Source organism: Pipra filicauda, unplaced genomic scaffold (genome assembly GCF_003945595.2).
Source record: "Pipra filicauda isolate LSUMZ 115617 unplaced genomic scaffold, ASM394559v2 scaffold77_size3566232_pilon, whole genome shotgun sequence".
NCBI classification, from domain to species: domain Eukaryota; kingdom Metazoa; phylum Chordata; class Aves; order Passeriformes; family Pipridae; genus Pipra; species Pipra filicauda.
The window spans coordinates 2164517-2190234 of NW_024104953.1; the positions used below are offsets into that span (position 1 = coordinate 2164517).

The 25718-nt window shown below is 42.9% G+C and overlaps 1 long non-coding RNA gene across 1 annotated transcript in view; it reads left to right on the forward strand.

Annotated features, from left to right (window-relative positions):
• The window catches only part of LOC114002168, a 70670-nt gene that overhangs the window by 31961 nt on the left and 12991 nt on the right, over positions 1-25718 (forward strand). Inside the window, exon 6 of the long non-coding RNA XR_003545782.2 lies at positions 23680-23838. This is a non-coding gene — a long non-coding RNA (uncharacterized LOC114002168). The remainder of the gene's footprint in view (positions 1-23679; positions 23839-25718) is intronic.

Here is a 25718-nt window from a genome sequence, read left to right on the forward strand (position 1 = left end):
GGTTGCTTTTAAAGCATTGATCCAAAATATTTTTTAGAAAGACACTGTAACAAATTATTCTCACGTACTTGAGTTTTTATTCCTTCCATTATTCCTCCCCCCTCTATTTTCATAGCAAACTGGAAACCAGTCTTGGTATGTACCATTTGGAGTTGATACCATTGGGATATCAGAGCTGAATGTTTATGAGGAAACCTCTGGAGACTTCAGTCCTTATGCAAACTAGCCATACTAAGCATTTAATCTCTTTCCATAAAACTATGCCATAAAACTAATTCTTGGGTTGGAGTACGTTGTATGCTGTTCCCTAAGGAGATCAAAGGCAAAACCAAGTAGCAGTTCTGGAGAATGAGCATGAATATATTGCATTAGGTAAAAGAGAAACAGGAAACCTCTGGTTTGCCCAGGAGGACTGAAGAAGCATTTCAGTTCTTGCATTGCTGTAGTAAGGGAATTATTTACTAGCCAGCTGATGTAATAGATCACTGGGTGTTCTGACTTATAATCTGAGTCTGCAGAGCTCCTTTCTGGTGAACTGAAGGCATAGCCTCATCAGACACATGAAGTGATGATGGCCTCTTCAAATTCTCAACGTTTTCTTTTTGACTGTGCACAAATACTTCTTAAATTCCAAATCCAGCTCATTTTTTTGTAGCCCCAGATGCTATAGCTTTTGATTAAGTAGGGTTTGGGCTTTCTTTTCCATTTTATAAAGAACCTCCATTATTAGCTGTTGACACCAATTGATTATCTGGCTTTATTGCATCTTCTGAGAACACACAGCCAATTAAACCACTCTGCCTTTCCAAGGGTGAACCAGCCATGTAGACTCCTAATAGTCCCACCACAGCATGTTGTTCCTTTGTTACTAAGGCAGCAATTAACAAGTTTTTAATGGAACAAAAGCTCCCAGAGACAGACTCGGCATGATAATAGGAAGGTGTCTCCCTTTTTGCTTCTCAACGTGGCAAGATCTTGTGCAAGTCTTCCTCCCTTCCTTCCCTGGGTTGAACAGCCCTGTCAAGGTGCTCAGTGTGGGATTTTTATTCCTTCACTCTCTGCTGCCGTGCATCTAAAAATGATGATATTTACACATGTTAAATTATTAAAGGGTTCTAAACATAAATCTGAACTGCAATCCTGTTAAAAGCAGGAGGTGTTTTAATGCCAGTAAAAGGGAAAAAACTATCTTTTCTCACCAAGATGATCTCTGTGGTGCCATTGAATTCTGCACTGTCAGGTTTTGCTGATGGAGTAATTGTTTCTTTAAAGTGATTCTTTCAGTTTTTAATGTCATGTTTATGGAAATTAAAACACAACGAGAGAAAGGGAGGTCAAGAAGGAGACTTGTCATCTTTCCAAAATAATCTATATGATTATTTTTTTAAATAAAAGCCTCAGTTGGGAAATAATTGCTTCTGTGCATGAGATTAGCGATAACTGAGTAATTTGCTATTGTTTTTCATTAAGAGGGTTGTTTTTCAACTGAGCTATTTAAAAATCTAAATAGATGCCTCCTGAAATTCTGGTGATAGTTAAAGTAGATGAGATGTTATTGGATATGTTATGGAATGCAAAACATGTCTTTTACCCCAGTGAACTTCAACCTGTCTGGGTTTAATTTTGTGCTCTGGTACATGGTAGGTAATTTTAGATCAGAAAGAATCAGGGCTGTTGCATCTGCATTACTGGGGAGCCCTAGAGTCCCAGTCTACTCCCAAATGTCCCTTCTCCATGAGGAAAGGTTGGGCTGGGCTGGTGGCTGGCTGGCTGGGAGAAAGGCTGGTACAGGGTTCAGTTCTCCAAAGTGAAAGAGGAGCCCTGGGGTAGATCCCCAAACTGCTCTGTTTGATCCATGACAGATAATAATGTTTTCCTCTGTCTGTGCGCTTTGAAAATTCCAGCTTTCTAAGACTTGATCTGTCTCCCCCTGAGTGGCTGGACAGACCTGCCTTGGTCTCTGGAGGTAGGAGTAAACATGAGGAGAACTTGCCAGTTTGGAGAAAATGGACATATTGGTGGTCACTAACTTTTCCAGTGAAAAGTAGTATTTCTTTCTAGGAAAGTGTTGTGTTTTCATTTTTAAGGATAGATGTCACAGGAGGTGCAGGTGGGCGTTTGTGGTATAGCCCATAATCTGCATCCTTGGGAAAAGCCTGTAACTGTGAGAGACCTGCACTGAAACTGGAAACCACGTCAAATGTGACTAATTTCAGCCTGTGCTGTGAGCTTGGATCCTGTTGGGAAGTTGTGAAGAGAATCTGACCTGAGCTTTGAGAAAAGATTTCAAATTAGAAGTTTTACATGAATGTGTGCTGAATTTATGCAGCTCTGCTTATACCTGGATCTGTAACAGTGCTGCTTTGGTTGTTTGATTTATTTCTTAAGGAAATTCTGTAGAGAATTGGTGCAGTTCCTCAGTACTGGTCTACCCATGACTTTTCTGCCCCCTTATATATACTTTTTTTTAATTACTTTTTTTCTTCCTAGAAATCAGTAATCAACTCCTAAGAATTTGCTAAAAACTGGCCTGAAACGTTGACAAAATTTAGATTCACTATAAAAGCTTGTGACTTGAAGCTCATTTCTTACAGTTCATTAAAAATGTAATGGGTGAGCTGGAATCTGTCAATGCAATTAGTCCAGGCTGGAGGAAAAGCAGGAGCTCATTTCTTTTGGGCAGTAACTTTCTCTGTGATGCACTCTTGTTTCCGTAAGCAAGTGCTTTATCAGTATGTATGAAAAAAGGGTCTTGCACTTCAGGGCTGTCACTTCAGAGTGATGCTTGAAATGCTTTAGCAATCATGGAGCTGCCGCAAACAAAATGTTAGTACAGTGAGAGACTAGAAGAAAACATAAGGTATAATCACATCCTTGTAACATCACTGGTGATACATCTTCATTGGGAGCTCAGCCTATATTATCTCCAAAATAGCTCAGTACTACAGAGTGAGAGAGGATCTGGAGATGTGAATTTCAAATGGAAATTTTCTGCTTGTCTTTAGCCTTAGTGATGGAAAAGTCACTTTTAAGCAGGAGATGTGTCACAGGGTGTGTGTAGGAATATGAGTAACAGGGAAGGTGCACTTCTGGCTGCCCTTGCTCATCAGGTATTAAGAGAGAGTCAATTATAGTGGAGGACAACAAATTGAAATCGAGAGGAACTGTCTGCACCATTAACCAATGTGACTCTCCAGGACTGTGAATGCAAGTGCAGAGGAACTCTGAAGAGGAATAGCCTCTTCCATGGGTGAGCAGGTTTATTTGGCAGCATTGGTCCCTGGTTCTATGGGTCTGTGAACAATGAATCAAGCAATTGGTGACAAGGCACGGGAGAACTCCTGTACAAACTGATTAGTTTGTGGCTCTGCATACCAATGTTTCTCACCCCTAAGAACTCTGTGTTCCTGCAGGAGGTGAGTCTCTTGTTGTTCCTGCGTTGATTTGCAGTGTAAACTGGCAGTGTGACTTCAGACCATCATGGTGATAGTGCAGTGAGAGCCTGTGATCTCTAAAGCTTGTGTGGGAGGTATGGAAGTCAGGCAAGCTGATCTGCTATGAAATGTGCATGCAAACACATGCTCTGCAGCATCCCATCATGGTTTTCCCTTGTCTCCTGTGCAAGCAGAGTTGAACTGGGCCTCATATTCCCAAAACCCAACAGACCTGCTCCTCCCTACTGCGTCAGCCCACTCAGCGTGTGCAGGTGAGAGATGAGATCCCACATTTAATTTGTATCTGATGTTTCCCTTGCAGTAACAGGTCATTTTGAGGTCATTTCAATAATTCAATGCACCCATGTTTTTCTTAATAGACTGTTAAACCATTTCAAAGTTCCCAAAAATCCCTGTGTACAATGAGACATAAAAAATCACGGTAATGCCATTTCTGAGAGGAACAAACTGCTGCCAGATTCCCCTCCATAACCTCAAAGAGCGAGTGCACAATTGCAAATCCATTGAACTGCACTCCATTATCTCTTATTAATGGGAAATTGTCCATAAATTGCTGAGGCGTGACGGTGTTTTTTCCCCCAACACAGCTGCAATCTCTTTATCCTGTGATATTCCAGCCTCTCAAAAATAAAAAGAGAAAGTGGTGTGTGGGGGTGGGGAAGGATTGGAGGAGGGGGGCTTGAAACCCCTCACACATCATCCTCCAGCAGACCCTGGCAAGAGGAGCTTGTTCTGGCTGCTGTGCTGGCCCAGGACCGTGGCTGGGACTGGCTTCCCAGCAAAGGGGTGGAAAAGAGAGATAAGCAACCATTTGGGACATACAAGAGTAAGAGCTGGAAAAAGTAAAGAATTTACCATGTCATGGTGAACGTGAGGTTGGTTGTATGAAGACAAACTGTTCTGTTCACAGCACTGTTGTGGACTGCAAACACATTGGCAAGGGGCCTTTTCCATAACACCAGCTCTCACCACTCCTCCTCCCAATAACCCTCCTCTACAGAGCTCAGAGAGTGACCTAGCACTCACCAAGGGCTGGGGAAACATCCCTCTTACCTTTTATGTCAGATCTTGTAGCAGCTGGGAGCAAGAAACCAATTTTGATGGATGGATTTTCAATAGGACTCAGTGCTCCTTGTTACAGAACAAAAATCTGCCACAAACATCACAAGAGGAGATATTGAAAGCTGAAAGTATCTAAATTTGGCCCAGGGTGGTTGTTATTGATGGGTCAGTGGTGCTTGAAGAGGAAGGATCTCGGGAGATATGGTGGAGATATGGAGATAAGGGCTGGGCTCTTAAATCAGGATGATGGCACCTAGTTCTGGTCAAGTTGGGTCTTGCAGTGGTCAGCTTTGCAATCCCAGATCCTCCTTTTCATTTTAGAGCCCCAAGAGTTATCTGCCCAGACTTTGTGCATCCCTACAAGCAACACAAACACTCCTGAACAGCAGGAGCCATGGAGCAGGGCAGAGGTCCAGGTGCATTTGGCGGTTGACCCGTCCGCATGATCCCATTCCTCCTGTCATGTTAGGATGAGGAAATGAGCTACCCTGCGTGGCAAGTAACAAAAGGCCATACAGTTTTCCCTGTGTTAATTATGCTGCAGACTATTTAATTCTGCAAACGAGCTGCTTGGCAGGCTTTCAGGACAATTACACAACTCCCTCTCCTGCTCACTGCGATGGCAGCAGGAGCAGCTCAGCCGTGAAGCTGCTGAGCCTCGGCACCATCCACCACACGAAGAACATCTGGTGGGAGCCTCTGTCCTGCCGGCCTGCAAAGAGGGGTCACCCCACAGAGCCCCCGAGCTTATGTGCTGGGTTGGTAGGACTGAAATGTGTGGAGGAGAGAGAAGACAGGGGAGCTGTGCAATGGGAGCCACAGCCAACTTAAGGAGGAAATAAGAATGGATTCATGGGATGCACGGGCTGGAAATTTTTAAAGCTGGATGTTTAAGACTCGTCAGAGCCACTGGAGAAAGTCTCTATCACTTTCCCTATGGATTTTGGGGCAGATGTCTGAGTCTTTGAGGGACTTCAGTTCTGCTTCTCCCTTAGTCACCAATACATGGCAGAGTTTGGGCAAATCATCTACTTGTGGCTCAGCCTCTTCACATGTTGAAAGGAAATAATGATCCCAGCCTCCTTGCGGAGTGCTTTGGGATCAGCTGCCCCGGGTATCATCTGCAGGAAGCAGGGAGAAAAGGCAGCAGCCACTGGGAGTGACATGTGAGGGACCTCAGGTCTTGACCAGACTTGATAGGGAATGACCTCTCTTAAATAAAAGGTCTGTGCTGTTGGAGGGTACGGCCAACACAGCAAATCAGCATTTGTGTAATCCCATTGTGAAATATGAGCAGGATGTGACCCTCCTGCTCACCTCCAGGTTCCCATGATGGCTTTGCATTACAATAAATGTTACAGAACACAACCTGTAAGGTCAAGGTTGCTCCCCTGCTAATTGCTGCACTCAACTTATCACCCAAGATCTGCAATGTAAAACATCCTGGAAAAAATGGCTTTAATTTTTTTTTTTTTCAGTAGCAAATATAACTGTGTACACTGAGCACCGGCTCTTCTTCCTGCCAGAAAGGTCCAATGCAATTTTCAAGCTAGCAAAGGAGAATCATCCAAAGCACAGTAGAAAATATTAGTCTTTTATGAGGATGCTCAATAGCAATGAAAGGATTCTAGAATTTGTTGAAGAAAGTTATGGCCTTGAAGAGAGTAGGGGCTTTTAGTCCTTTGATACATAAGGGTTTATAATGCAATGTAATAGAAGCCTTTTCCCCCAAAGGATATGTGAATTCCATTACATCTTATTACTTGCCATAAATTTAATATTAAAAGTTCTTTATTTAGAATGACATGTAGAGATGGATATGTATGAACCAGATTCTTGACTGCTTTATATCAATATTTCATCAGTGCAATGTTTGGCCCTTAAGTGCTACTTATTGATTTGTTTATTTTTATTATTTTCCCCTCATGGGTTTTTTTTGTTGTGGGGCCTTTATTTTTTTTTTTTTTTTACTTTACATATGGACTTTCCCTGTGCTCCAAGTCTGGCTGGAAACTGATTGTGGGGCCATATTAAATAATTTAGTGCCTGTGATTCTAGAAATTGGGGCTTGGGCTGAGCCCAGCCTTTCAAAGACGACTGTCACTTCCCTCTCGTGTTTTGTGACATATTATAGAACGCTGCTTCTCTGTGCAGCAATTTTGTCATTATTCAAGATAGAAGGAAAAATGGGAAATCCATTACAAGCCAGACTTTGTTATGACACAAGAGAAGAATCCCCTGGGAAGTTAGATTAAATTCTCTTTGAAAATAAAATAAAAATGCCACCATGCTTGACAACATTAGATTTATTATATATTTATCTAAGAAACTCTAGGTATGCTCCTTGTCAAAGCTTCTTTAGATGTGAGATATGTGAGACAAAGCAAATCATTCCTTGAGTCATTGAAAGGGAAGTTTATTACTGAATTGGAATTAAAAGATTTGAATAAGAACAGAAATCAGCGGTTCCATCACTGAGCTGGAGGCTGACTGCTCACTGCTTATGTGAGCCATTTAAACCAGCTGTGAAGTTTGTGTGTGCAGGGAGAGGTGAGTGCTGTGAACTTGTTTTACAGTGGTTTAAGCAAAGTTGTTTTAATTCCACAATTGGAGTGAGCTCAAAGAGCAGCTCGGTTAGCAGATAGGGCTCATCTAACAGATGGTGACTGGCTACCCCTTGCTAACCAAATTGCTCTTGGTGGTTTGCCTGTGTCTTAAAACAGAAAAATGCCATTTTGTGGGATTAAATCCCAGGGATGTTGTGCGCGTTCAAAGGTTTTTCTACAGCCAGTCCCAGTCCTACAAGGAGCTGGGTACGCTCACCTCTGATTAATTCATGTCATACTTGTATTTTAAGATTACACTCCAGGGCTGAGAAATTGAAATTAATGGAAAGACTGTTCTTTCCTCAACTGTGCATTATCCTGGATGATACGTCTCAGTAGTACTGGCTGATTGATCTTCCATAATCTGCTCCCAGAGGTTAGGGGTGTGTGCATATGAGGAAGCTGGAGCTGTTGTCATCATGACTGAATTTTCTGCAGGAAAACTTGCAGAAGGAACGGGGAATGATCTGCAAATGGCATCAGGTTAGAAAGGGGAAACAAGAGAGTAAAGAGGAGTAGACACTGTCTGGAGCAGGTGCATCCATGTTGGATACCTGGTCTTTCCCAAGTTCCCAGGCATGGCAGGGATGGATGTGCAGAAAGTAGCTGCCTATGTAAAATATAGATATGAAAAGTGAGATTGTTTGTAACAAGCAAGCAAATAAATGCTGGATGCCAGGAGTGCCTTTGCAGTCAGCAGTATTAGAGCAGCTCCTGACTTTAGATCTGTGGGAAGTCATCTGAGATTGTCAGTTTGACTTGCTCCAGGGTAGTTAGTTGTGAGCCTCAGAAAGCAGGGGAGCAAGAAGGTTTTCCTTGCTTTTATGGCATTTCCTTTGTTTAGGAACAATAATACCAGAAAATGAGAATCTCTTATTTTATGATTCCCAGATGTGTTAATAAAAGGCCTGTGGGGGAAAACAGTACATAAAAATATACAAGCAGAAAGCTCCAGAGAGTCAACTCTGAACCAGGAGGAGAAGAAAACTTATGTTTGTTGAGGGAACATGTATAGTGTCCAGAAGGCAAGGGGAGTGGGGGGAAGGGAGGAGGAGAGTAAGGAGGTTTAAGAGACACTTGAACACAAGGAAAACTGAGGTGAGATGAAAGAGGCTATATGTGAAAATAAAAAAAGAAATGAGACTTAAGGCTTGTTAAAATAAAATACTTCTATCCCCAAAGTTTTTCTTCTGCACATTAAAAAGCTTATGAAAGATTCTGGTTCTAACTGTGAATTTAGCTTGAAGTCCCTGATTCTAGGACTTTGAGAGAGCATTAAGATTCATTTAAAATCCTTTATTCCTTTTGATGCAATAAAACCTATATATTACTTTCCTAAATGAGTACCCATTAAGGGGACAAAGCTATGAAAGAGTCATTTCCACAAAATATGAAATCCAATAAAGTTTATTACCTCCCATTCAGTGAATGGCAGAAGCCTATGAAGTATATGAATAAGTTTCCAATCACCCATTCATTTGTCTCCTGGAAGATGTACAGCACAGTATATCCAACTCTCCCCTTCCCCCATAGGTCAAATGTAGCATCAGATCTGTTTATGCCCCATTTAACTTTCTTATCTCTTCTGCCACACTTTAACTTTGTCTTTTATCTTCTCATCGCTCCTGAAAGGATAAATTCCAAGTACAGCTCGACCCTGCAATGCACTTGGCAGCCAAGCCTCCCTGTATGATCTGCAGCTCTACAGGCACTCAAGAGGGGCAGCAAGACATTTTTCCTCTAGTTTTGTTGGGTTTTGTTTTTTCTTATTCAGCACCGTTGATTAAAAAGCTCCTTCTTGTTTATATAGATCTGCAGGAATTGTCAAATATTAAATATTAACAGACTGTACATGCAGGGGATCAGCTGGGAAGGAGCAGGGGAGTGCTGCTTTTTTTGATCACATGAAGGGAGGGAAGCTGCCAAGGTGGTGGTTGGTGAGGTGGCAGCTGACACGGGCTTGTTTGGGTTGGATCATATGAAGACCACCAACTTTTGCTAGGGTTGGTTCTCCTCCTGGTCTTGCTCAGGTGGAGATGGTCTCTGTAGAAAGATTGATGCCAGTGGCTGAGCCCCCAGGGAACAGGACACACAGCTCTTCCCTGCATCTGTGGCCAGGGCTGGCTGCAGGAGGAGGTGGTGAGGGGTTGTGTGACACCCCACAGCCAAGCTCAGTCTGTGATTTCTCTCCTGATGGTGGAGACCAGAGTTTCGAGAAACAGAGGAATCTCTGCTTTTGGTGGCTAAATTCCTTGTAGGATTTGTCCAAAGGGTGAAGAAGGTAGCTGCTGGCACACTTCCCTTTGGTCTTTGCAAAAGGGGAGAAGATTGCTCCCCTGACTTTAAGCACTGCAGTGAAGATACACGAGAGATCCTACAAGGTGTGAGATACTATTAGTAGCAGGGAGATCTACACAAAACCTGCTTGGAGCAAAGCATTTAAAAACAGCCTGTCAGTGCAGCTAGTGGGTATTTCCCATAGTGTTTGTGGGTTCCCAAAATCATTGTTTCCAATTATAATTGATGGTGCCACTTAGCACCAGAAGCCGTATTTCTGGAAACTAACCCCACATTTTAGCTGCTTTTATGGTACGAAAAGGGGAAAGTAGTATGGGATCGACTCTTTCTGTCACTTTGAACAATGAGATTAAGTGAAATTAAAAGCTTCTTTCTTTAGACTGAATTTTGTGCATATTCTGTTGGGTCTCTCAAGTAGTTGCAGAGCACAGGAAAACACTAAAACATGAAAAAATAAAGTGACTTTTTTTTAGAAAAAGTCAGAGGACCTCTAGGGTTGGTGTTTTATGCAATATTTAAGTGATGGGGTTTAATGTTCACAGGCATTCTTTGCTGTTATAAAAGCTTCAGGATAAAAGAGGGAAAAAAGACCAAAACCAGCCTTTATTTCTGTAGCTACGTGGAGTTGACTGATTCTGATTTAAATACAGAATTTGGAAGAAATCTGTTTCAGGAAAGTTTGTGCTGAAGGAAAGGGCTTGCAGTTTTTCATCCGGAAATTACATTTTTGGGGAAATTACATTTTCCATGAAAAAGAATGAATATAATTTTCTAGCATATTCCACTCACAAGCTGCAACTCTGCCCTGCTGCCCAGATGTGGTGCTGATGGGCACCTTTTGAGAGCTGCAGGGCATAGAAAAGTGAGGGTACTTTGTCTCACTAATCCAGGAGGCCGTCAAAGAGCAAGAAGACACATAATTCCGTACCTTTCTTTTATGGAACTGTCTTGATTTTTGGGTTGTTGCTTGGGGTTTTTAAAATATCTTTTATTCCTAGCTTCCTTCTTTGATCTCTCAGGGGGAAAAAAAATATATATACAGCAATTCAGCACTCAGCCTGAGCAAGGGAGAAGGGTGGGCAGTCCATTCTCACCTTGACAAGCCCCTGCAGAGAAATTCCTACTCCTGTTAATGGGAGCTGGTGGCACGTAGGAAAGAGAGAATTTATTCCCAGGTTGTTAAGTTTCTTTGGCTTGCCTTTTTTTTTTTTTTTTTAAATTTTATTTTATTTGAATTGCTGTTGTCAGACAATGCAATAAGAGGATTTGCATGGTAATATGACGGCTGATGGATTTCTTGCAATGAAATCCAACAAGCTGGTTTATGAGGCACTTTATATATTTCTTATTTGTATTACAGGAGCAGCAAGGAGCCCGGGGATATGTCTCTGCTGCGTGAAACTCTTTGCATATACGTTACAAATAGTCATGCTCTGTGTATTTTCTGTTTGGGTTGGTTTTCTCTCTTTTTCTCGCTCCCTGTGAAGTAAGCACATATAAAAGCAACACATTTGTATGGATGTTATTCATCGCTGTTTGTCCTGCGATAATTTGACAAATAAACCCATATTGAAGATACATGTGAGCACGTTCCCCTCCTGACAGGAAAGTCTCACAAAAATGGATGTCGTGTCATAAATTGACATGAAAAAGGAATAAGATTTGAATAATAAAATACGGGGTTTTTTTTTCCCCCCAAAGCACATTAGTTTTCACACTAATGCAAGTAAGCCACATGTGCAAGCCTTCAGCCCTCATTCTGCTTGCCAGTACCAGGGAAGGTGTGATAATTTTGTCATCTGTGCTGCCTGATTTTCTTGTGTGTTAGCTTTGCTTCTAAATTAGACACCATGCTATTAATGGCTCAAAAAATAAAGTGTTTAAGTCAGCGAGCTCACAATTTTAAGAGAAAGAAAAACAAAACAAAGAAACCCAACAGATTTAAAGATAGTCCTGTGTCTCAGCTGTGTTATATGTGCGCAGCTCCAGAGGTCCTTTAAAAATTTGGGAGTTTTGCTAGAATATGATGCTCTTTCTCTAAAGACAATAGATCTGATCTGATTTACATCAGTTCACGCTCTTACAAACTTACATTTTACTGTAAAACAATGTCCACTTCATCTTGCCTAGAAATTGCAGCCCTGCTGGATCAAATGAACAGTATTTGGTTTTGGGAAGAGAGGGAAGTCTCAGTAAAGAGAGGGAAATATGGATTTGAAGCATGATGTGCTGTGTCCTGCTTTCCTGTCCCAAATATGTATCTTTTTTTCTATAATTACCTGGAAGGAAAGAATAACAAGAGGTCTGAAAAAAAATGCTACATAAGATTGTTTGATTATCCCAGTAGGAAACAAATTCAATTTATGGATGAATTATGCACACAGCACTACATTTAAGAAAGTAAATTTTAGGGAATTATAAAATTGAGTGGGCCAGTTCCACTGGGAGGAAGCAGTGAAAATGAAAGGGGTTGGAAGAAGGCTGGAGGATGCTAACTGGAGCAGTAATTAAAGCAGAGCAGGTCTTACTTCCTTTTAGAAAAATGGAAATTAGAAAGGGAAAACAGAAAATAAACCCTGAAGAAGAAGAAAATCCACAAGAGAGGAGAGTGGCTTTTCACAGGGGAGTACGCAAGAGTTGAGAGAGAGAACAAGTGCTGGGAATTGAGGAAAGTTGGCAGGGAAATAGGGGAAGCAATGAAATAGAAAGCTTGAGTAGCCAAAAACTAGAATGAAGTGAGGGTGAGCAAAACAGGCAATGCCATCATTGTGCTCTGAGTGGCTGTTGGAGCTGCCAGGCTGTGCCTCAAACACCTGATCTGGTACAGACCCTCCTTGCCCATTCCAAAAAAAAATTCCAAAAGTCTGATTTTGGTGTGTTCTTTACTGGTTGAAGGAGATGGTGAATGAGCTGGGGGACATAAGGCATCTGTGTCATACTTGAACTGTGGGGGGAAAGGAGTGGGTGTGATCATGAAGGGTAATCAGGGACCAGGCCAATATGAAGTGAACTCTAATGGGCAGACAAGGACTTGAGGAAAATGAAGCATGGAGGCTGCAGGCAGCAGTGTCCCTCCTGAGGCTCTTTCTGAAGGTTTAAATTGGAAAGGCTTGTGAAATATTGTGGTTAAACCAAGTGAACCTTTCCTGAGGGAAATTATTGCACTGTTTCTCTTTAGGGTGGAGAGTTGTGTTGGATGGAAGAGGGGCAGGAGAGAAATAGCCTTAGTCTTTGGGTACGTTTTTTAATGAAAAGCCTTCATTAATGAGTCCAAAAACTTACCAAAAAGCAAGTTGATACTGATATTGAATAACACAAACCAAGATGTAAAAAAAACCCCAAAAACCAAAAAACAAACCAAAACCAGAAGGAACAGAGAATAAATACTAGTTATTAAGAAACTTAACCTACAAAATGATAAGCAATTAAGTTTTTTTAGGGAACATTCAGTGACAAAGAGGGACCTAAAGTGACATGTCCTTTATCTGTAGCCTAAGTGTGAATTTGCAGTGCAGGAACATTTCTCTAACACAAGTGAACATTCCAAGTGCTAAAGGCTGGGTGGATGTTTGAGGTGGCCTAGGCCTCAGAAGGAAACTCAGGTTTTTCCAAGGAGCTGTGTGGAAGTAAGGACAGTGGCCTTGGAAGTGACAGTTTGTGCTGCATTTCATCCCTGTGTTGAGAAATCACTTGGAGCTGTCTGGGAGCACCTTTTGTTTCCTGTGCTTCATGGGTCAGTGCTGGGCAGAAAAGGGACATCTTACCATCTACCAGGTCTCTGTTTTCTTAGTTCTCTAAAGATATATCTTTACCTGCCTTTGACCTTTGACCATCCTTCCCATGCTCTCTGGCAGGCAGGGAGGGGAAAGTGCCTTTCTGCATCCCCATGGCTGGACAAATCCCATCTGAACCCAACAGGGTGCCAAGGGCTTCAGGAGGAAATGCACACCAGATTTTAGGTTCTGAATGCACTTCAGATCTAACTGTGAGCTGTTCTGAACAAGATACATCTGAGCCAAAAGTATTTCTTTGGAAAAGAAGAAAATCTCTTGATACGTTCATATTGTTTTAAAAAATATATACAGGTAGGAGGATATAAAAAAGTGTTTTTAAAACTTTCTCATAAATCAACCAAAGCCATAATAAGACAAGTTTGCAAGTAATTGTTCTTCTGCACCTCCAACAGTGTTGTGCTTCTTTTGATGTTTACCTCAATTTCTTCTTCACCTTTCATTTGAGCCTGCAATTAACACTTGTAATGAAAAAGGAGATGATGTGCTGCTGAGAAATTCTGGTGTTAATTAAAATTATTAACAATTAGAGAAAAATAAGCGAGGAAAAGGAGGCAATAAATAAAAAGGTTTGCATGGGTTTTTTTATAATTAAGGTGGAGTAAAGCACAGAGACTGTGTTTCTAAAGAGCTTTCTTCAAAAGGAATTATGAAAATCAGCCAGAAGAAGTTACAGTGAAATTCCCTCTTTTTAGGAAAGGGTTGTCATCCCCCATGCTCTCTTCAACAGCATTTAGGTTTGCCAAGGCCTTTGTATAGAGCTGAATTTCATTTCTGAATGAATTCCCCAAATCTACAGAAGAACAATAGGGGAAACGAGCTCTGGCAACAATAGCAACGGAGCAGGAGTGTGATTCATCGTTGCAGAGTGAGCATTTGGGATGGGATGGAAGTCTTGTTCAGAGAGGAATAATGCAGAATGGCCCTGGGTTTCTTATGAGAGCAGCTCACCCACCCAACTGCGTCACTGTGCCTGCTGAGAACATCCCGGTGACACTGAGCCCACGTCTGTGATCCTTGTGAGCACTCGCAGCCTCAGGCACCAAGATCCTGGCCTGTGGCTTCCAACAAATGGGTGTTTGGCATCTAAATATCCTCTTGGATGCCGGCCCAAATCTGTTTGGGAAATTAGTGCTGGCCTCACGACATCACTGCAGTACTTTCATAAGTTTTACCTGCATTGGGTAAAATTAATTTGGAGGCACTTTTCAGGAATATGCTTGAAAAAGATGCTGTGAGCAATGCTGGAGAAGAGAGTAGCAGCAGGGATGTGGGTGCACACAGAAAGTGGCCACCTCTGCCATTGTCCTTCTGTGTCCCATGGAGCACTGTCAGCCACACAGCAAAGTAGCTGCTGCCTCCTTGGTGGTATTTGCAGACAGTTCATCCATTAAACATGGGGTAAAAAGCTAGAGCCAGTTCAGTACCTTGGGATATTACACAGAACAGCTTTGGAGCAATATTTCTATACTCGATTTCTTATCAAAGTTATTACATTTGCAATATTAGAGAGTATGACTAATTACTTCCCCTCTAGAGGAGCTATTATTCAAGAAGGGCCATTAGTTTCCTGCTCAGTGCAGATGCTCGAACATGGCGTGGGAGAAAGATATTTCAAACGTCCTCCATGACTTTCGGGATGTTACCTGCAGTTAGACTTTCCATGGGAAATTCCATTTAAAAAAAACCAATAAAGTAAGTTTTCTCCAGCTGAACAATGCTGGAGTTTGGAAGAGGCTGTCAAGAAACCCCTGAGAGGTTCCACCTCTCTGATTTTAAGTAATCTCTGCAGATTGGAACCAGTCAAGCTGGTGATGAAAACCACGCTGCTTTCCCAAGGAGGGCTCTCATGACTCTGCTAAAGCCTCACGAGGGCTGAAGATGGTTACCCAGCCTTATAACTCAGGACTCTGGGGCATCAAGAGCAATAAGCCTGATGCAAACCATCTGACCCAAAATTAATTGCAGTGGATGGAAGCAGAAAATCTATCAGAGAAATGAATCCCACAGATCTGTGACTTTCTGAGGGTTTTTTTCCTTCCCTTTTCTCAGCTGCAGGGTTTGTTTCTACTTTATGTATCTACTCTATTTATATTTTACGTTGGCTTTTTTCCCCACCTTTTTCAGCTGTTCTTTATGACAAATCTTAAGCTTTTTTTCCGTCTAAATAACCAATTTCCTTCTTTTGGTGTCGTGGCATCGTTCACTGAGGAATTAGATGTGACTATTGAGAATTAAAACCCCAAATATCCTTCCCTTGAGACCTATAACTTGGTATTGAGTCAATTGTTACTCAGTTGAAAAATTCCTCTTCAGGGAGAGTTCAGGTAAGGACAAGAAAAATCCTCTGAACTTGAACATTTCTCACATCAGCAAGTAAATTAATCACCTAATCTTGCCAGATCTTGCTGATGAAGAAAGACATTACTAAAGAACTGAGGAACTCATAATCCCTTAGCATCTTAATCCTCACAGTTTGCAAGAGAAGTAGAAAGTTACAGGTTTTTCCTTTTAACTTCCCAGAGCCTGAGTGATGTGCTTTGGGTCTGTTAGAGAACTGACATTTAAATTTAGGATAGTTTAAGCTTCGGGTCAAGGTCAGTCCCACTGCTCCATTCTTCTTTTTAAGATAAGACATTTGAAGCTGAAGTATTACCGAGTAAGTATGGCTGTGGAAAAAAAGTAAAAAAAAAGAAAAAAATTGTTTCCATGACATTTTAGAGCTGAGTAATTAGAGAGGAGGAGGGAAGAAACTGGGAAAATGAAGACTTTATTGTGTGGAGTTTTCTCTCTACTCTTGAGGACTTAATTTTTATATTTTTAATTTCTCAAACTTGGAGGTGGCCAAGGACAAGTGTTTTCACCCCATCTGTCCTCACAGGAGTATTTCTGAGTATCTCTGCTGAGCATTCTCCCTGAGAAGGCCAAGGGATTTTCAGTGTAGCACACACTCCATCTTCTTGGACTCACCTGGGGGAGAGTGATGCAAGGAGACTAAGAGTATTGGCCACATAAAGGATGATTCCTGGACCTGATGTTCCTTTACACTGTCCTGTAGTATCTTGCTGGACCAACAGCCTTTTCTGGACCTCATGGCCCTGGTGGAAAATGTGTTGATTAGCTGGAGGTTCCAGCCTCGTGGTTTTAGGGCAGAAAGCAGGACAGGATGACTCCCTACCCTGCCCCAGGCTGGCCCTTCTGGGGCCACCTTTGGTCACTCTCAACATGAAATGCAGTATTTTGCATCTGTAAGTACTTGCAAGTCCTTGATGTGCTTCCTGCACACACTGATTTAACCCAGTATAAATATAGAGGGGTGGTGGGAAGGAGCTGTCAGCTGCAAAGGAAGGGGGAGATTTACAGGGGGTTGATGGCACTGGTGACAGCCAAGCCAAAGAGCTCATCTGCATTTCCCCCTGCCCTGACTTAAAACTGCTCTTGAGCCCTTCCTCCAGAGGATGATTTCTGCTTCATCAGAGGCAGAAGCAAGGAGGCTTCTGCTTGCTTTGCATCATTCTCTGAGCCAAAAAAGTGAGAAGAAAAAGGGAATGACTGTCAAGCTGATGCCCTTGTGCATTATTAGGGATGATCTGGCAGATGCTGTGTGGGAAAACCACCTCAAATAATAGAATTTGGGTGGGCTCAACTAAGCCTACAGGGAAGTGTGGGAGCCCAGATAGACTCAGTAAAACATAACAGTAACAGTAATTAGAGATTTTCACATATTAGTCTGTATTTGTAAAACGAGAAGGTTTTTCTACCTAGTCCATCAGACAAACGAGTTCAAATTCACATTGCTGCAGATGCTGATAAATTCATCCAAACAACTTGTGGAAACTTCTTTGTGGGTTTTGGTCCTGGGCTGACATCCTTCCAAGGAAGTTGCTTTCAGTTGCCAATGAGCTGACAGTGTAGCCTGGTCCTGTGGTAACATTAATGTACCAGAAGTGCCCCAGGGAGGGCTCTCCTGAGTGGGTTCTGGAAAGCACAGCCTGCCTCTCTGGGCCTGGGAGGGTTTGTCACAGCAGCCAACTCTCTCCCAGGTGATCCCAAAAGAGGAGGAGTCCAAAAGGGAGAAGGAGTCCAAAAGGGAACAAAGACCGTGACCCTAATTCTGCAGGTCACCCCAGGAAGCATAGAGGGTTACTGAGGAGGGTCAGCCAGCTGAGATAGACCCTGTGGGATATGGTGTCCCCCTAAAGTGTGTCCATATGGCAGATCATTGTGCTGGAAAGGGTGTTCCCCATGGCCTGTGGCAGGCTCTGTTCTTGGGGACACCCAAACCCAAACGAAGCAAAAGGCAGTGGCAATGGTTGAATGAATGTAGCCACAGGGTAGGAGTTGCATGTGTATGGGCTGCAGTGCACTTCCAAACTCTGGAAAACCACCAGTGCACACTCGACAGATTTTATATCCACTCATATTCAAGGACCAGGTCAGGTCATCCTTGATCAGTTTTGATTGAAGTATCATTGAGGTAAAAATTGCTTTTCATGGGTCAGCAGATTATCTTCCGAATCGGGCTCCTTGCTTGAAATGTGAGTGTCTGATTTATTTATTAATGTCTTGAAAACTCAAGAAGTTGTGGCAGAGCTAAGGGGAAAGTCCCTCAGCTGACCTCTGCCCTTGCAAAGCCATCGTAGACAAAATTGATATTGGCTCAAGGGAGCTGTACATTAGTGAAATGTAACGTCAGTTCAGATTTCATCACGTCATGCCACAAAAAAATCAATGAATCACTCAGATCGAGTAAAAAAAAAAAACACACCAAAAAAATAACAGCAGAAAGCCATTCAGACATGAGCCATCTGGAAGGGAGAGGACACAACACAGGTATTGGTTGCTTTAAATCTCCAAAACAGCTTCACTTTTCTATTTCTGCAGTTGTTGTCTCTGCACTTTGCTCCTTTTGGAATAGCAATTACAGCATGTCTAGTAAGAATTCATGACAGCTTAGGACCTTGCTTTAAAGGTAGTTGGTGTTTTTTTTCTATCGAGGAGGCAAGAAAAAGACATTAATATAACTTTAGATTTCTGCCAAATCCCAGAAGAGATCCAAGCTGTTAATATAGGTGTGTGTGCAAGACATGATACACTGGTCTGAATCTGTTGTTATCAGAAGGGCTTGCAGTGATACCTGTAGCTGTTTAACACTCTGCATACCTTTTTATCTTGAAACAAGTCTACTGTTAAAGCAGAAATTTCAATTCCAAATGGTAGCCTCAGGTTGCTGGGTCATTTTGGAGGAGGGAGGAAGTAGAGGAGGGCTCAGTAAGGATTACAAAAATAAAGATACCCACTAGTGAGAGTGTATTAAAGCCAGAGCCCCTGGTGGGCACTGTCAGTGTTTCTGTCTCTGAGCACAAGGGCTGAGCAGTAGCAGTGGTGGAAGTGGAGACATTCAGAGCATGTCCCATGTGATCCCACCAGCCCCACTTGGCCGAAGCTCTGACCTCTGAGACATGTTATACTTGAGCATCAGCTGGCAGATAAACCCCAGGGACCTCTCCTCTGCTCTGAGTTTGCTTTTGAGTTCAGGTGCCTCTGTGTCACATTGCTGTGATGTGAATTGGGTAACAGCCTCCCTCAATGTCAGTGCCTGAACACGAATATCCTGCTTACCCCACTTGGTCAGTGGTTGGATATCTCCATGCTTAGCCTTGTCCCCCAGGCACTGCCCAAGGAGAGTCAATGCTGTGGCAGAAAGCACCAGATGAGACAAAATCCCTGACATGAACATCTTGTTTCCTATCTGGAGTCCAGAAGTTGAGGATTCTGTGGAAAAACGAAATATCTGGAGTCAGAAGAGCAGTCAAAGCTAGGGAGCAGGGAAAGGAGAGGAAGGCTTGCATATTGCCATAGGAATACTATATTATTTGCTCATCTCAGATCCGAGGTCATTTTGTGCTGCTTGCTTGGCTGAACTTCTGAGTAGAAAAATGCAAACGTTTGCATTGAAGCTGAAGGGAGTTTAATTGTTTTTTGTTTCCCCTTCTTTCTGTAATTTCAAGGCTGGACTGTTTTGCAAGCCCTGGAAGTTCTGAGCACTTTGTCAGCTTTTTTTTTTTTCTTAAATTCGAAGTCACACCTGTGAAAAATCAGATGTGTTTTATGTATTGAGATGTGCAATTGCAAGTCCCAGGAACAGACTAGTGGTGCCCCAAACATCAGCTTTTTGGAGATTCTGAACAGATTGTTAAACCTACAGTTGGATCAAGCTAGTTTTAATAATTAATACAGTGGGGTTTTCCATCAGAGGAGCAGAAAGCTGTTAACCTATGAACTGGTTGAGTGTACCCTCCCACTTTTAGAATGAGATGTAAGGGACACATAGCCTGTGAAATGTGGTCCCTGCAGAGCAGAGCACACAGCAGCACCACAGGAGGGCTTGTGGCCCAGAGCAAGCACAGACTGTGCTCATACCCTATGGAAAACTCCATGTGAATCTGCAGGAACAGAACAGGCAAAATAAATCCCTCGTCTGGCTCCATCTCAGCAGAATTACGTCAATGTTTCATAAACTGACGGAGTTGCTATTTGACCAGGGCACTGAGTCCCAGACCTCACTGCTTGCCATATCTCACTGTTAATTGAGAAATCCCTGCTCCAGACCGACACTGCAGAGCCTGGAAAGTCTTGGGAGCCTCTGAGAATAGCCTCAACAATTAGGAAAGTAGCATTGCTTAATTAAATTCCCCCGTGTGTTTTTTAAACAGTAGGGAACCAAGCCAAGATAATCCCCTTCCTCAGAAAAGCAGCTTTGGGTGGGATTCCTCTCTTCTAAGAGCCAACTTAATTTTCACGTTCCCCACAACAGATTGTTTTATGAAAAGAGTCTTCCCCTACCATTTATGCAGCTTTCTCATCACTTTATTTCTCTCTGCTCCAGCATTCCTGACTCTTCCTTCTCTAGTTTCCATGGGGGAGGTTTTCCACTTTATTTTCTGGCAGTGGTGCTGATTTCTGAAAACACTTATTATCTCCCTAACCTCAGACAGTCAATTTCCCCGGGATATTTCTCCCCAAGCTTTTGAGAAGCTGCTTATGCAATTACAGCCAGCAGAGTCGGTATTTCAGTGTGTGCTCCACAACCTGCCTCTCACATATCACCAGCCCCCCTTAACTGCAGCCTCCACCATAGCTCAGCCAGGTTATCTGCAATGCCTAAAAATGGAGCTTTTCCAAGCCCACTTTTCCAGCTGCCCCTTGAGGGATGTAGGACTCCTCAGAAGCTTCCTTTGAGAGGTTGGTGTCTACTTTGCTGATAACAGAAGATTTTTCAGAGCAGAAACACAGTGAGACAACTTTGACCTGATACTGTCAGTGAAAGATCCAGTGTAACTTCTATTGGATGTATTATCAGGAAGAGCAGTAATTTATTAAGGCAAGAGCCCAAATTCTACATGAAGGGGAAAAAAAATCACCTATAACTCCGTGTGATAAAAATCCACTCTTCTTTTCCAAGGAGGCAGGTGCAGTGGCTTCATGTGTGATCCTTGGGGAACCACTTTCTGCTCTCCCAAACCCCTGCAGCTCCCCAGCTGGTGAGCCACAAGCAGTCTTACAGAAAAATGGGGGGGATATTGCCCTTTCTTATTATTACCATCTGCAGCTGGGCCATTTTACTATTATCCTGTATGTTATCCCACAGACCACAGCAGGGCTTTATTTTTTTACATTCTTTTAAGTTGCTGGTGAGATGGGTGAGGGGAATAGGGTCCCCAGACAGGCTCATAATTTCTGAGCCCACTGGTGCATTTCAGCATCAGAATGGCTGCAAGGACTGAACTGTCCATTTTCCATAGGTGTTCATTTGGAGAGGGTGTGGATTTTTCAGTGGTTTTTTCCTCTGCCTGCCCTGCCTGGCAGCAGGGTATCACCTGTCATCTCTCTGTCTCTCCATCACATGGTGTCTCTGTTACTTGATCCCCATGGGTCTCATGAATATTTTAGGCAGTGTAGAGCAGGGAGGCTTTGTAAAATTTCCAGGTACCTCCCAGGAACAAAACTTTCCTCTTTCCCATGTGCCTCTGAAGGGGATCTTGCTCCTGCCTGCAGTGAGTGCTGGAAGTGCGCTTGCCCTTTCTCAACAGGCTGAGAGCTTTCAAGTCACAGACTGTTAAATAAACACGTTGCTCTTATCTGTAGCTCAGCCAGGCTGCTTGTCCCCACAGCACAAGATCCTAATGAACCCCAGGCAGCTACAAATCCCTCTTTTGATTGTCAGGCAGACACAGGAAAGCTCTCCTGTGAGACTCTGTAAGAACCATCCCTGTCCTTCCCTGTAACAGTAAATAATCAGCTGGAAAAGCAAGGAACTGTTGCTGCAGTGAGGGGGGAATCGTGGCCTCACCGGCCTGCACCCAGAGCTGTGTTGCTTTCCCACACGGAGTAGCCATCAGTGACATCATCCATGTAAAACCAGCGGTGACATTATCCATGTAAAGTCAGCAGACAGGAAGGGCTGGGGGTGGCTCACACAGGCACAGCAGCGCAGCTTCACTGCGTCAGAAGAGCCGCATCAGCCGTGGCTCACCGTCCCTCTCCTTATCACATCTCATAATTCTTTTCCATTTAAAGGGAGAGAATTGTGCAAACAAGAGGCAGGGTGCCCTTTCCCCCCGCCTCTTTCATTGAAGGAGCAATTACTGTTCTCTTTAAAGTGCCAAGCTGCCTGCACGGACAGGAACCCACAGATAAATAGTGCTGTGCAGGAGGGGAAACAGGACACGAAAAGGAAAGATCTACGGGTCATGTTTGCCTTACTTCAAATAGCAACATGTTGACTATGCAAAATGTGATGCATGTGAGCACAGTGCAGTTTTTGGATATTTACTCCTGAATGTAAGCATTTGTATACTGGAAAGTTTACTTTACTGGATACACCACTAATGTGTTTCAAACCCATTTCCTGCTCTGTTAACCAAAGGGCAAACATTTCACCGCCTTTTAAGGGAACATCACCAGTTTCTCCTTCTTTTTTTTCCTGGGAGTTGCTATTTCCCACGTGTGGGGACTATGTTGTAGTCGTACAGAAAATCATTTTATTTCTGTTTTGAAAATCTGATGAGGTGCAGGAAGGGGAAGTCCTTTCCCTGACTGAAAAGATACTCACCAAACTTTGTCTTCTTGAGTGACACAAAGCATCACATGAGAGAATGGAGGGAATCAAAGGAAAGGGTAACACAGTGAAGTAAAATGCCTGTGTGTAAGGAGGACAAAACAGGGATGTAAGGAACAAAGCCAGTCTTACATACAGAAGACCAGAAGTCCTGCACACAGGGAATACAGCAGCAACTCGCTGCTGTCATCTGCCTAATATGGTTTTATTTGACAAAAAGCTGGGATTTTGTGAACAAAATGCTGCATGTGCTGTTTGCTGCTGAGTGTGTCAGCACATCACCATGGCAGATGACAGACCCCTCTGGGGACAGCAGAGTTTGTTGATTTGCCTTCTAAACACTGCAGAAACAAAATCCAGCAGTTCAGGATTCACAGGACGTTTAAAGCTGTGGTCTATAAGCTACAAATAAGCGTTCAAGGTCTGTTGGATTTGATTTATGGCTTATAAATGTGATTCTGCTGACCTAAATACTACTTATTTGTAGCTTTCCTTCTGTGAGAACGGTAAGAAATAGGAAGCCAAGTTTCACTCCAGCTTTTGGAAGAGTCAGCTAAAAGCAACAATGGTAGAAGGGACAGATATTGTTCTCTAGTGAAGAGAAGCCCTTTTCCTGCTGCCTCCCCTATGCTTGGAGAAAAGGCAGGGAATGCCAGTGTCCCAGGAGAGTCATCTGTTGCTCAGCCCTTCCTGCCTCAGGGGTAGGAAGGAGAGAGCAGGGCAGCTGCAAACTAGGCCTGCCGTGGGATGCTGATGGTGCTGCCTGTGAATGAACACCCCCAAAACCTGTGCCACACTTTTAACTACAGCCTGCTGGTCCCCAGCTACACTAAAGAAATACGTAAATTGATCTGTGCTACACATGGCTGTCGTCAGAAGTGGAGAGTGATTCAGACAAACCAGTGGGATTTAAGGTTTCTGATAAAAAAAGAGCCCATAATGAAGGGTGCTAATCTGTTCTCAGTGCCTCTCAAGTGCTCGTGTCTGAAAGGTCTGAGGAGGATTTTGTATTTATTGCTTTATTGCTGAATCAGGCTGTTGGAAATTAACCTCCCACCTGCAGAGCCAGGGCTTTCACAGGCTCCTAAACATTCCCCTGCACAGCAAAGGTACAGCTCTTCCTCAGGCCATGACCTTTATTGAGCTTGAATTCATTTCAAGGAGTTCTGAATCAATTATCATTACTTTGCAAGAAATAAGCATGGGCTTATTTCAAGAGGGTTTTAGCTTTTTTAAAAAACCCACATAGCAAAGAGCTGCTTTGCTGTTCCGTCTGTCCATGTGTGCCGAGGGCTGTGCCTAAATGCCTCATTACAGTTTTCCCCATTATCTTTTTAAATTTACAGGGAGGATCCTGTTTGGCACCATCCAAATGGCAGTGGCCTTCAGCTTGATGGGAACTGTGAAATGTCCAACTGCAACAGGAAAAAATGCCCCGGAACCACCAACTCACTCAGCTGCACAAAGTTGGTAGCACGAGGTACAGCAAAGCCCAAGCTAGGCAGGTAAAAGGCATCATGTCTGTGCAGGTGATATAAAGGGGAAAATGATCCATGAAGGAGGTCTAGATGTAAAAGTTGCTGATGCAAACCCAGTGCTTTGTTTGGGGAAAGTGTGGGGCTGGCAGGCTCTGCTCTGCTCTGCTCTCCTCGGGTGATCTCCCTTGCAGGCAGTGAAGCAGAGATGTATTTGGCCAGGAACAGAAGGCTGTGTATGCAGTCAAACCACTGGGTGTCCAAAAAATTGCTTCACATAGTAGGGTCTGCTGATTGAATACAAAGTCAGATATTGTTAAAAGCAAAATTACTAAAGTGGTGAACTGAATACACCATATTTTTTTTTGTCAGACACAGCACAATGGGTGAAAATATAGCTGATGAGTGCCTTTTCTGTCATTATTGCATGGTATTCTTCCTTTTATCTGTGGATGAGGTCTCTGTATTTCACCCTAACAACTCTCCAGGGCATTGATCTGCTGCTCTTAAATCCAGTTCTTACTACAATTAAGTTTGCACAGCGAATCCATGTGGCTGCAAGCACCGAACCCTGAGGAGCTTTTAGCTGAGCCAGCCTATCAAAGTGTAATATTAGCCTGTTTGAGCAGAGAGAATCATCAGGAAACAGCAAAAAGTGTCTGTGAGCAGAAGAGAAATGGCAAAAAGGAAGAATTCTGTAATGGCCATAATGGGGTATGTAACACTCTTACCCAGGTCATTGTTTGCCAACAATTCCCCCATCACCTGTACTCTCCAGGCTCCTCTGTTAATAGGCTCTGATTTCTCATGAGCCACAGCCACCTAATTACATCCAGGAATGAGACTTATGTCCCACTCTTCTCCTCAGTGTTTCTTACTTTGTAACTGCCATTTCTTCTGTCTTCTGTGGTTTTCCCTGTACATTCAATAAAGAGCTCCAACACTTGGGTCGGGGCTGTGAAAATTAGCAGGCACTGGGAATTAGGTATTTCAGCACCTGCATTTCTTGTGGGTCCACTCCTGAATGTATTCATGGGTAATATTTCATATTAAATGTATAGTAAGCCTTAGCCAAACATGGTCTTCAGCATAACACAAAGAAAAGCATAGGATTGGTTTCATGAGGCCATTACATGAGAAGAATAAAAGAAAAGCAAAGCCCCTTGAGCCACAGTATCAATGCTAATTTATACTGATCAATATCTAATGTGACTAGTCTGCAGTGGAAAGCTGTCCTAAATCAGGCTGTGGTGGTTTGTGGGCAAATCTTTCCTGGCTCCAGTTTCTTTCCTGGGTCATCACTACTGGAACAAGAGCACGTGCCAGCTGCAAGCATGTGAAGAAACATGATATACAGATAAAAATCCAGCAGCCTTTTGGTTAGAAGCTCAAGTTGCCCTGTCACCTAAAATTACAGTAAGATAAAATTTCTGTCAAAAAAATGTCACGCTGTCAAAATGAAAACCTAAAGGGTTTATTGTTTCTGTTGAAATTTCACTGTGAGGAAACGGGAGGATAAACGGAAACTTGTTTTTCTTGTTATCATCACAACGTGTTATTTTAACTAAGAACAAAGATTTGGGGTATTTTTTAACATTGGTTTGATAGAAAATTTCAGTTGGGCCATGCTGTGGCAGGGTCCCATCGGTGTGTGTCGAAATGTTGGAGAGGATCCTACCCTGGGGCGTGTCTATAAAGAGAACAGCCACAGCAGCAAAGCAGCCTTCCCTTCACACCTGTATTTAGTATTTGTCACAGTGAAGGTCAGGGCAGTGGTGCCCCATTTTGAGTGATTATTTTGTTACTATCTGGGTTAAACTGAAATAGGACGCTGTTCATTTGAAAGAAACCTCCCTATGGAGATAGGTACCACAGTAATGAGATGAGAACTCAAACCAATCGAGTTATTT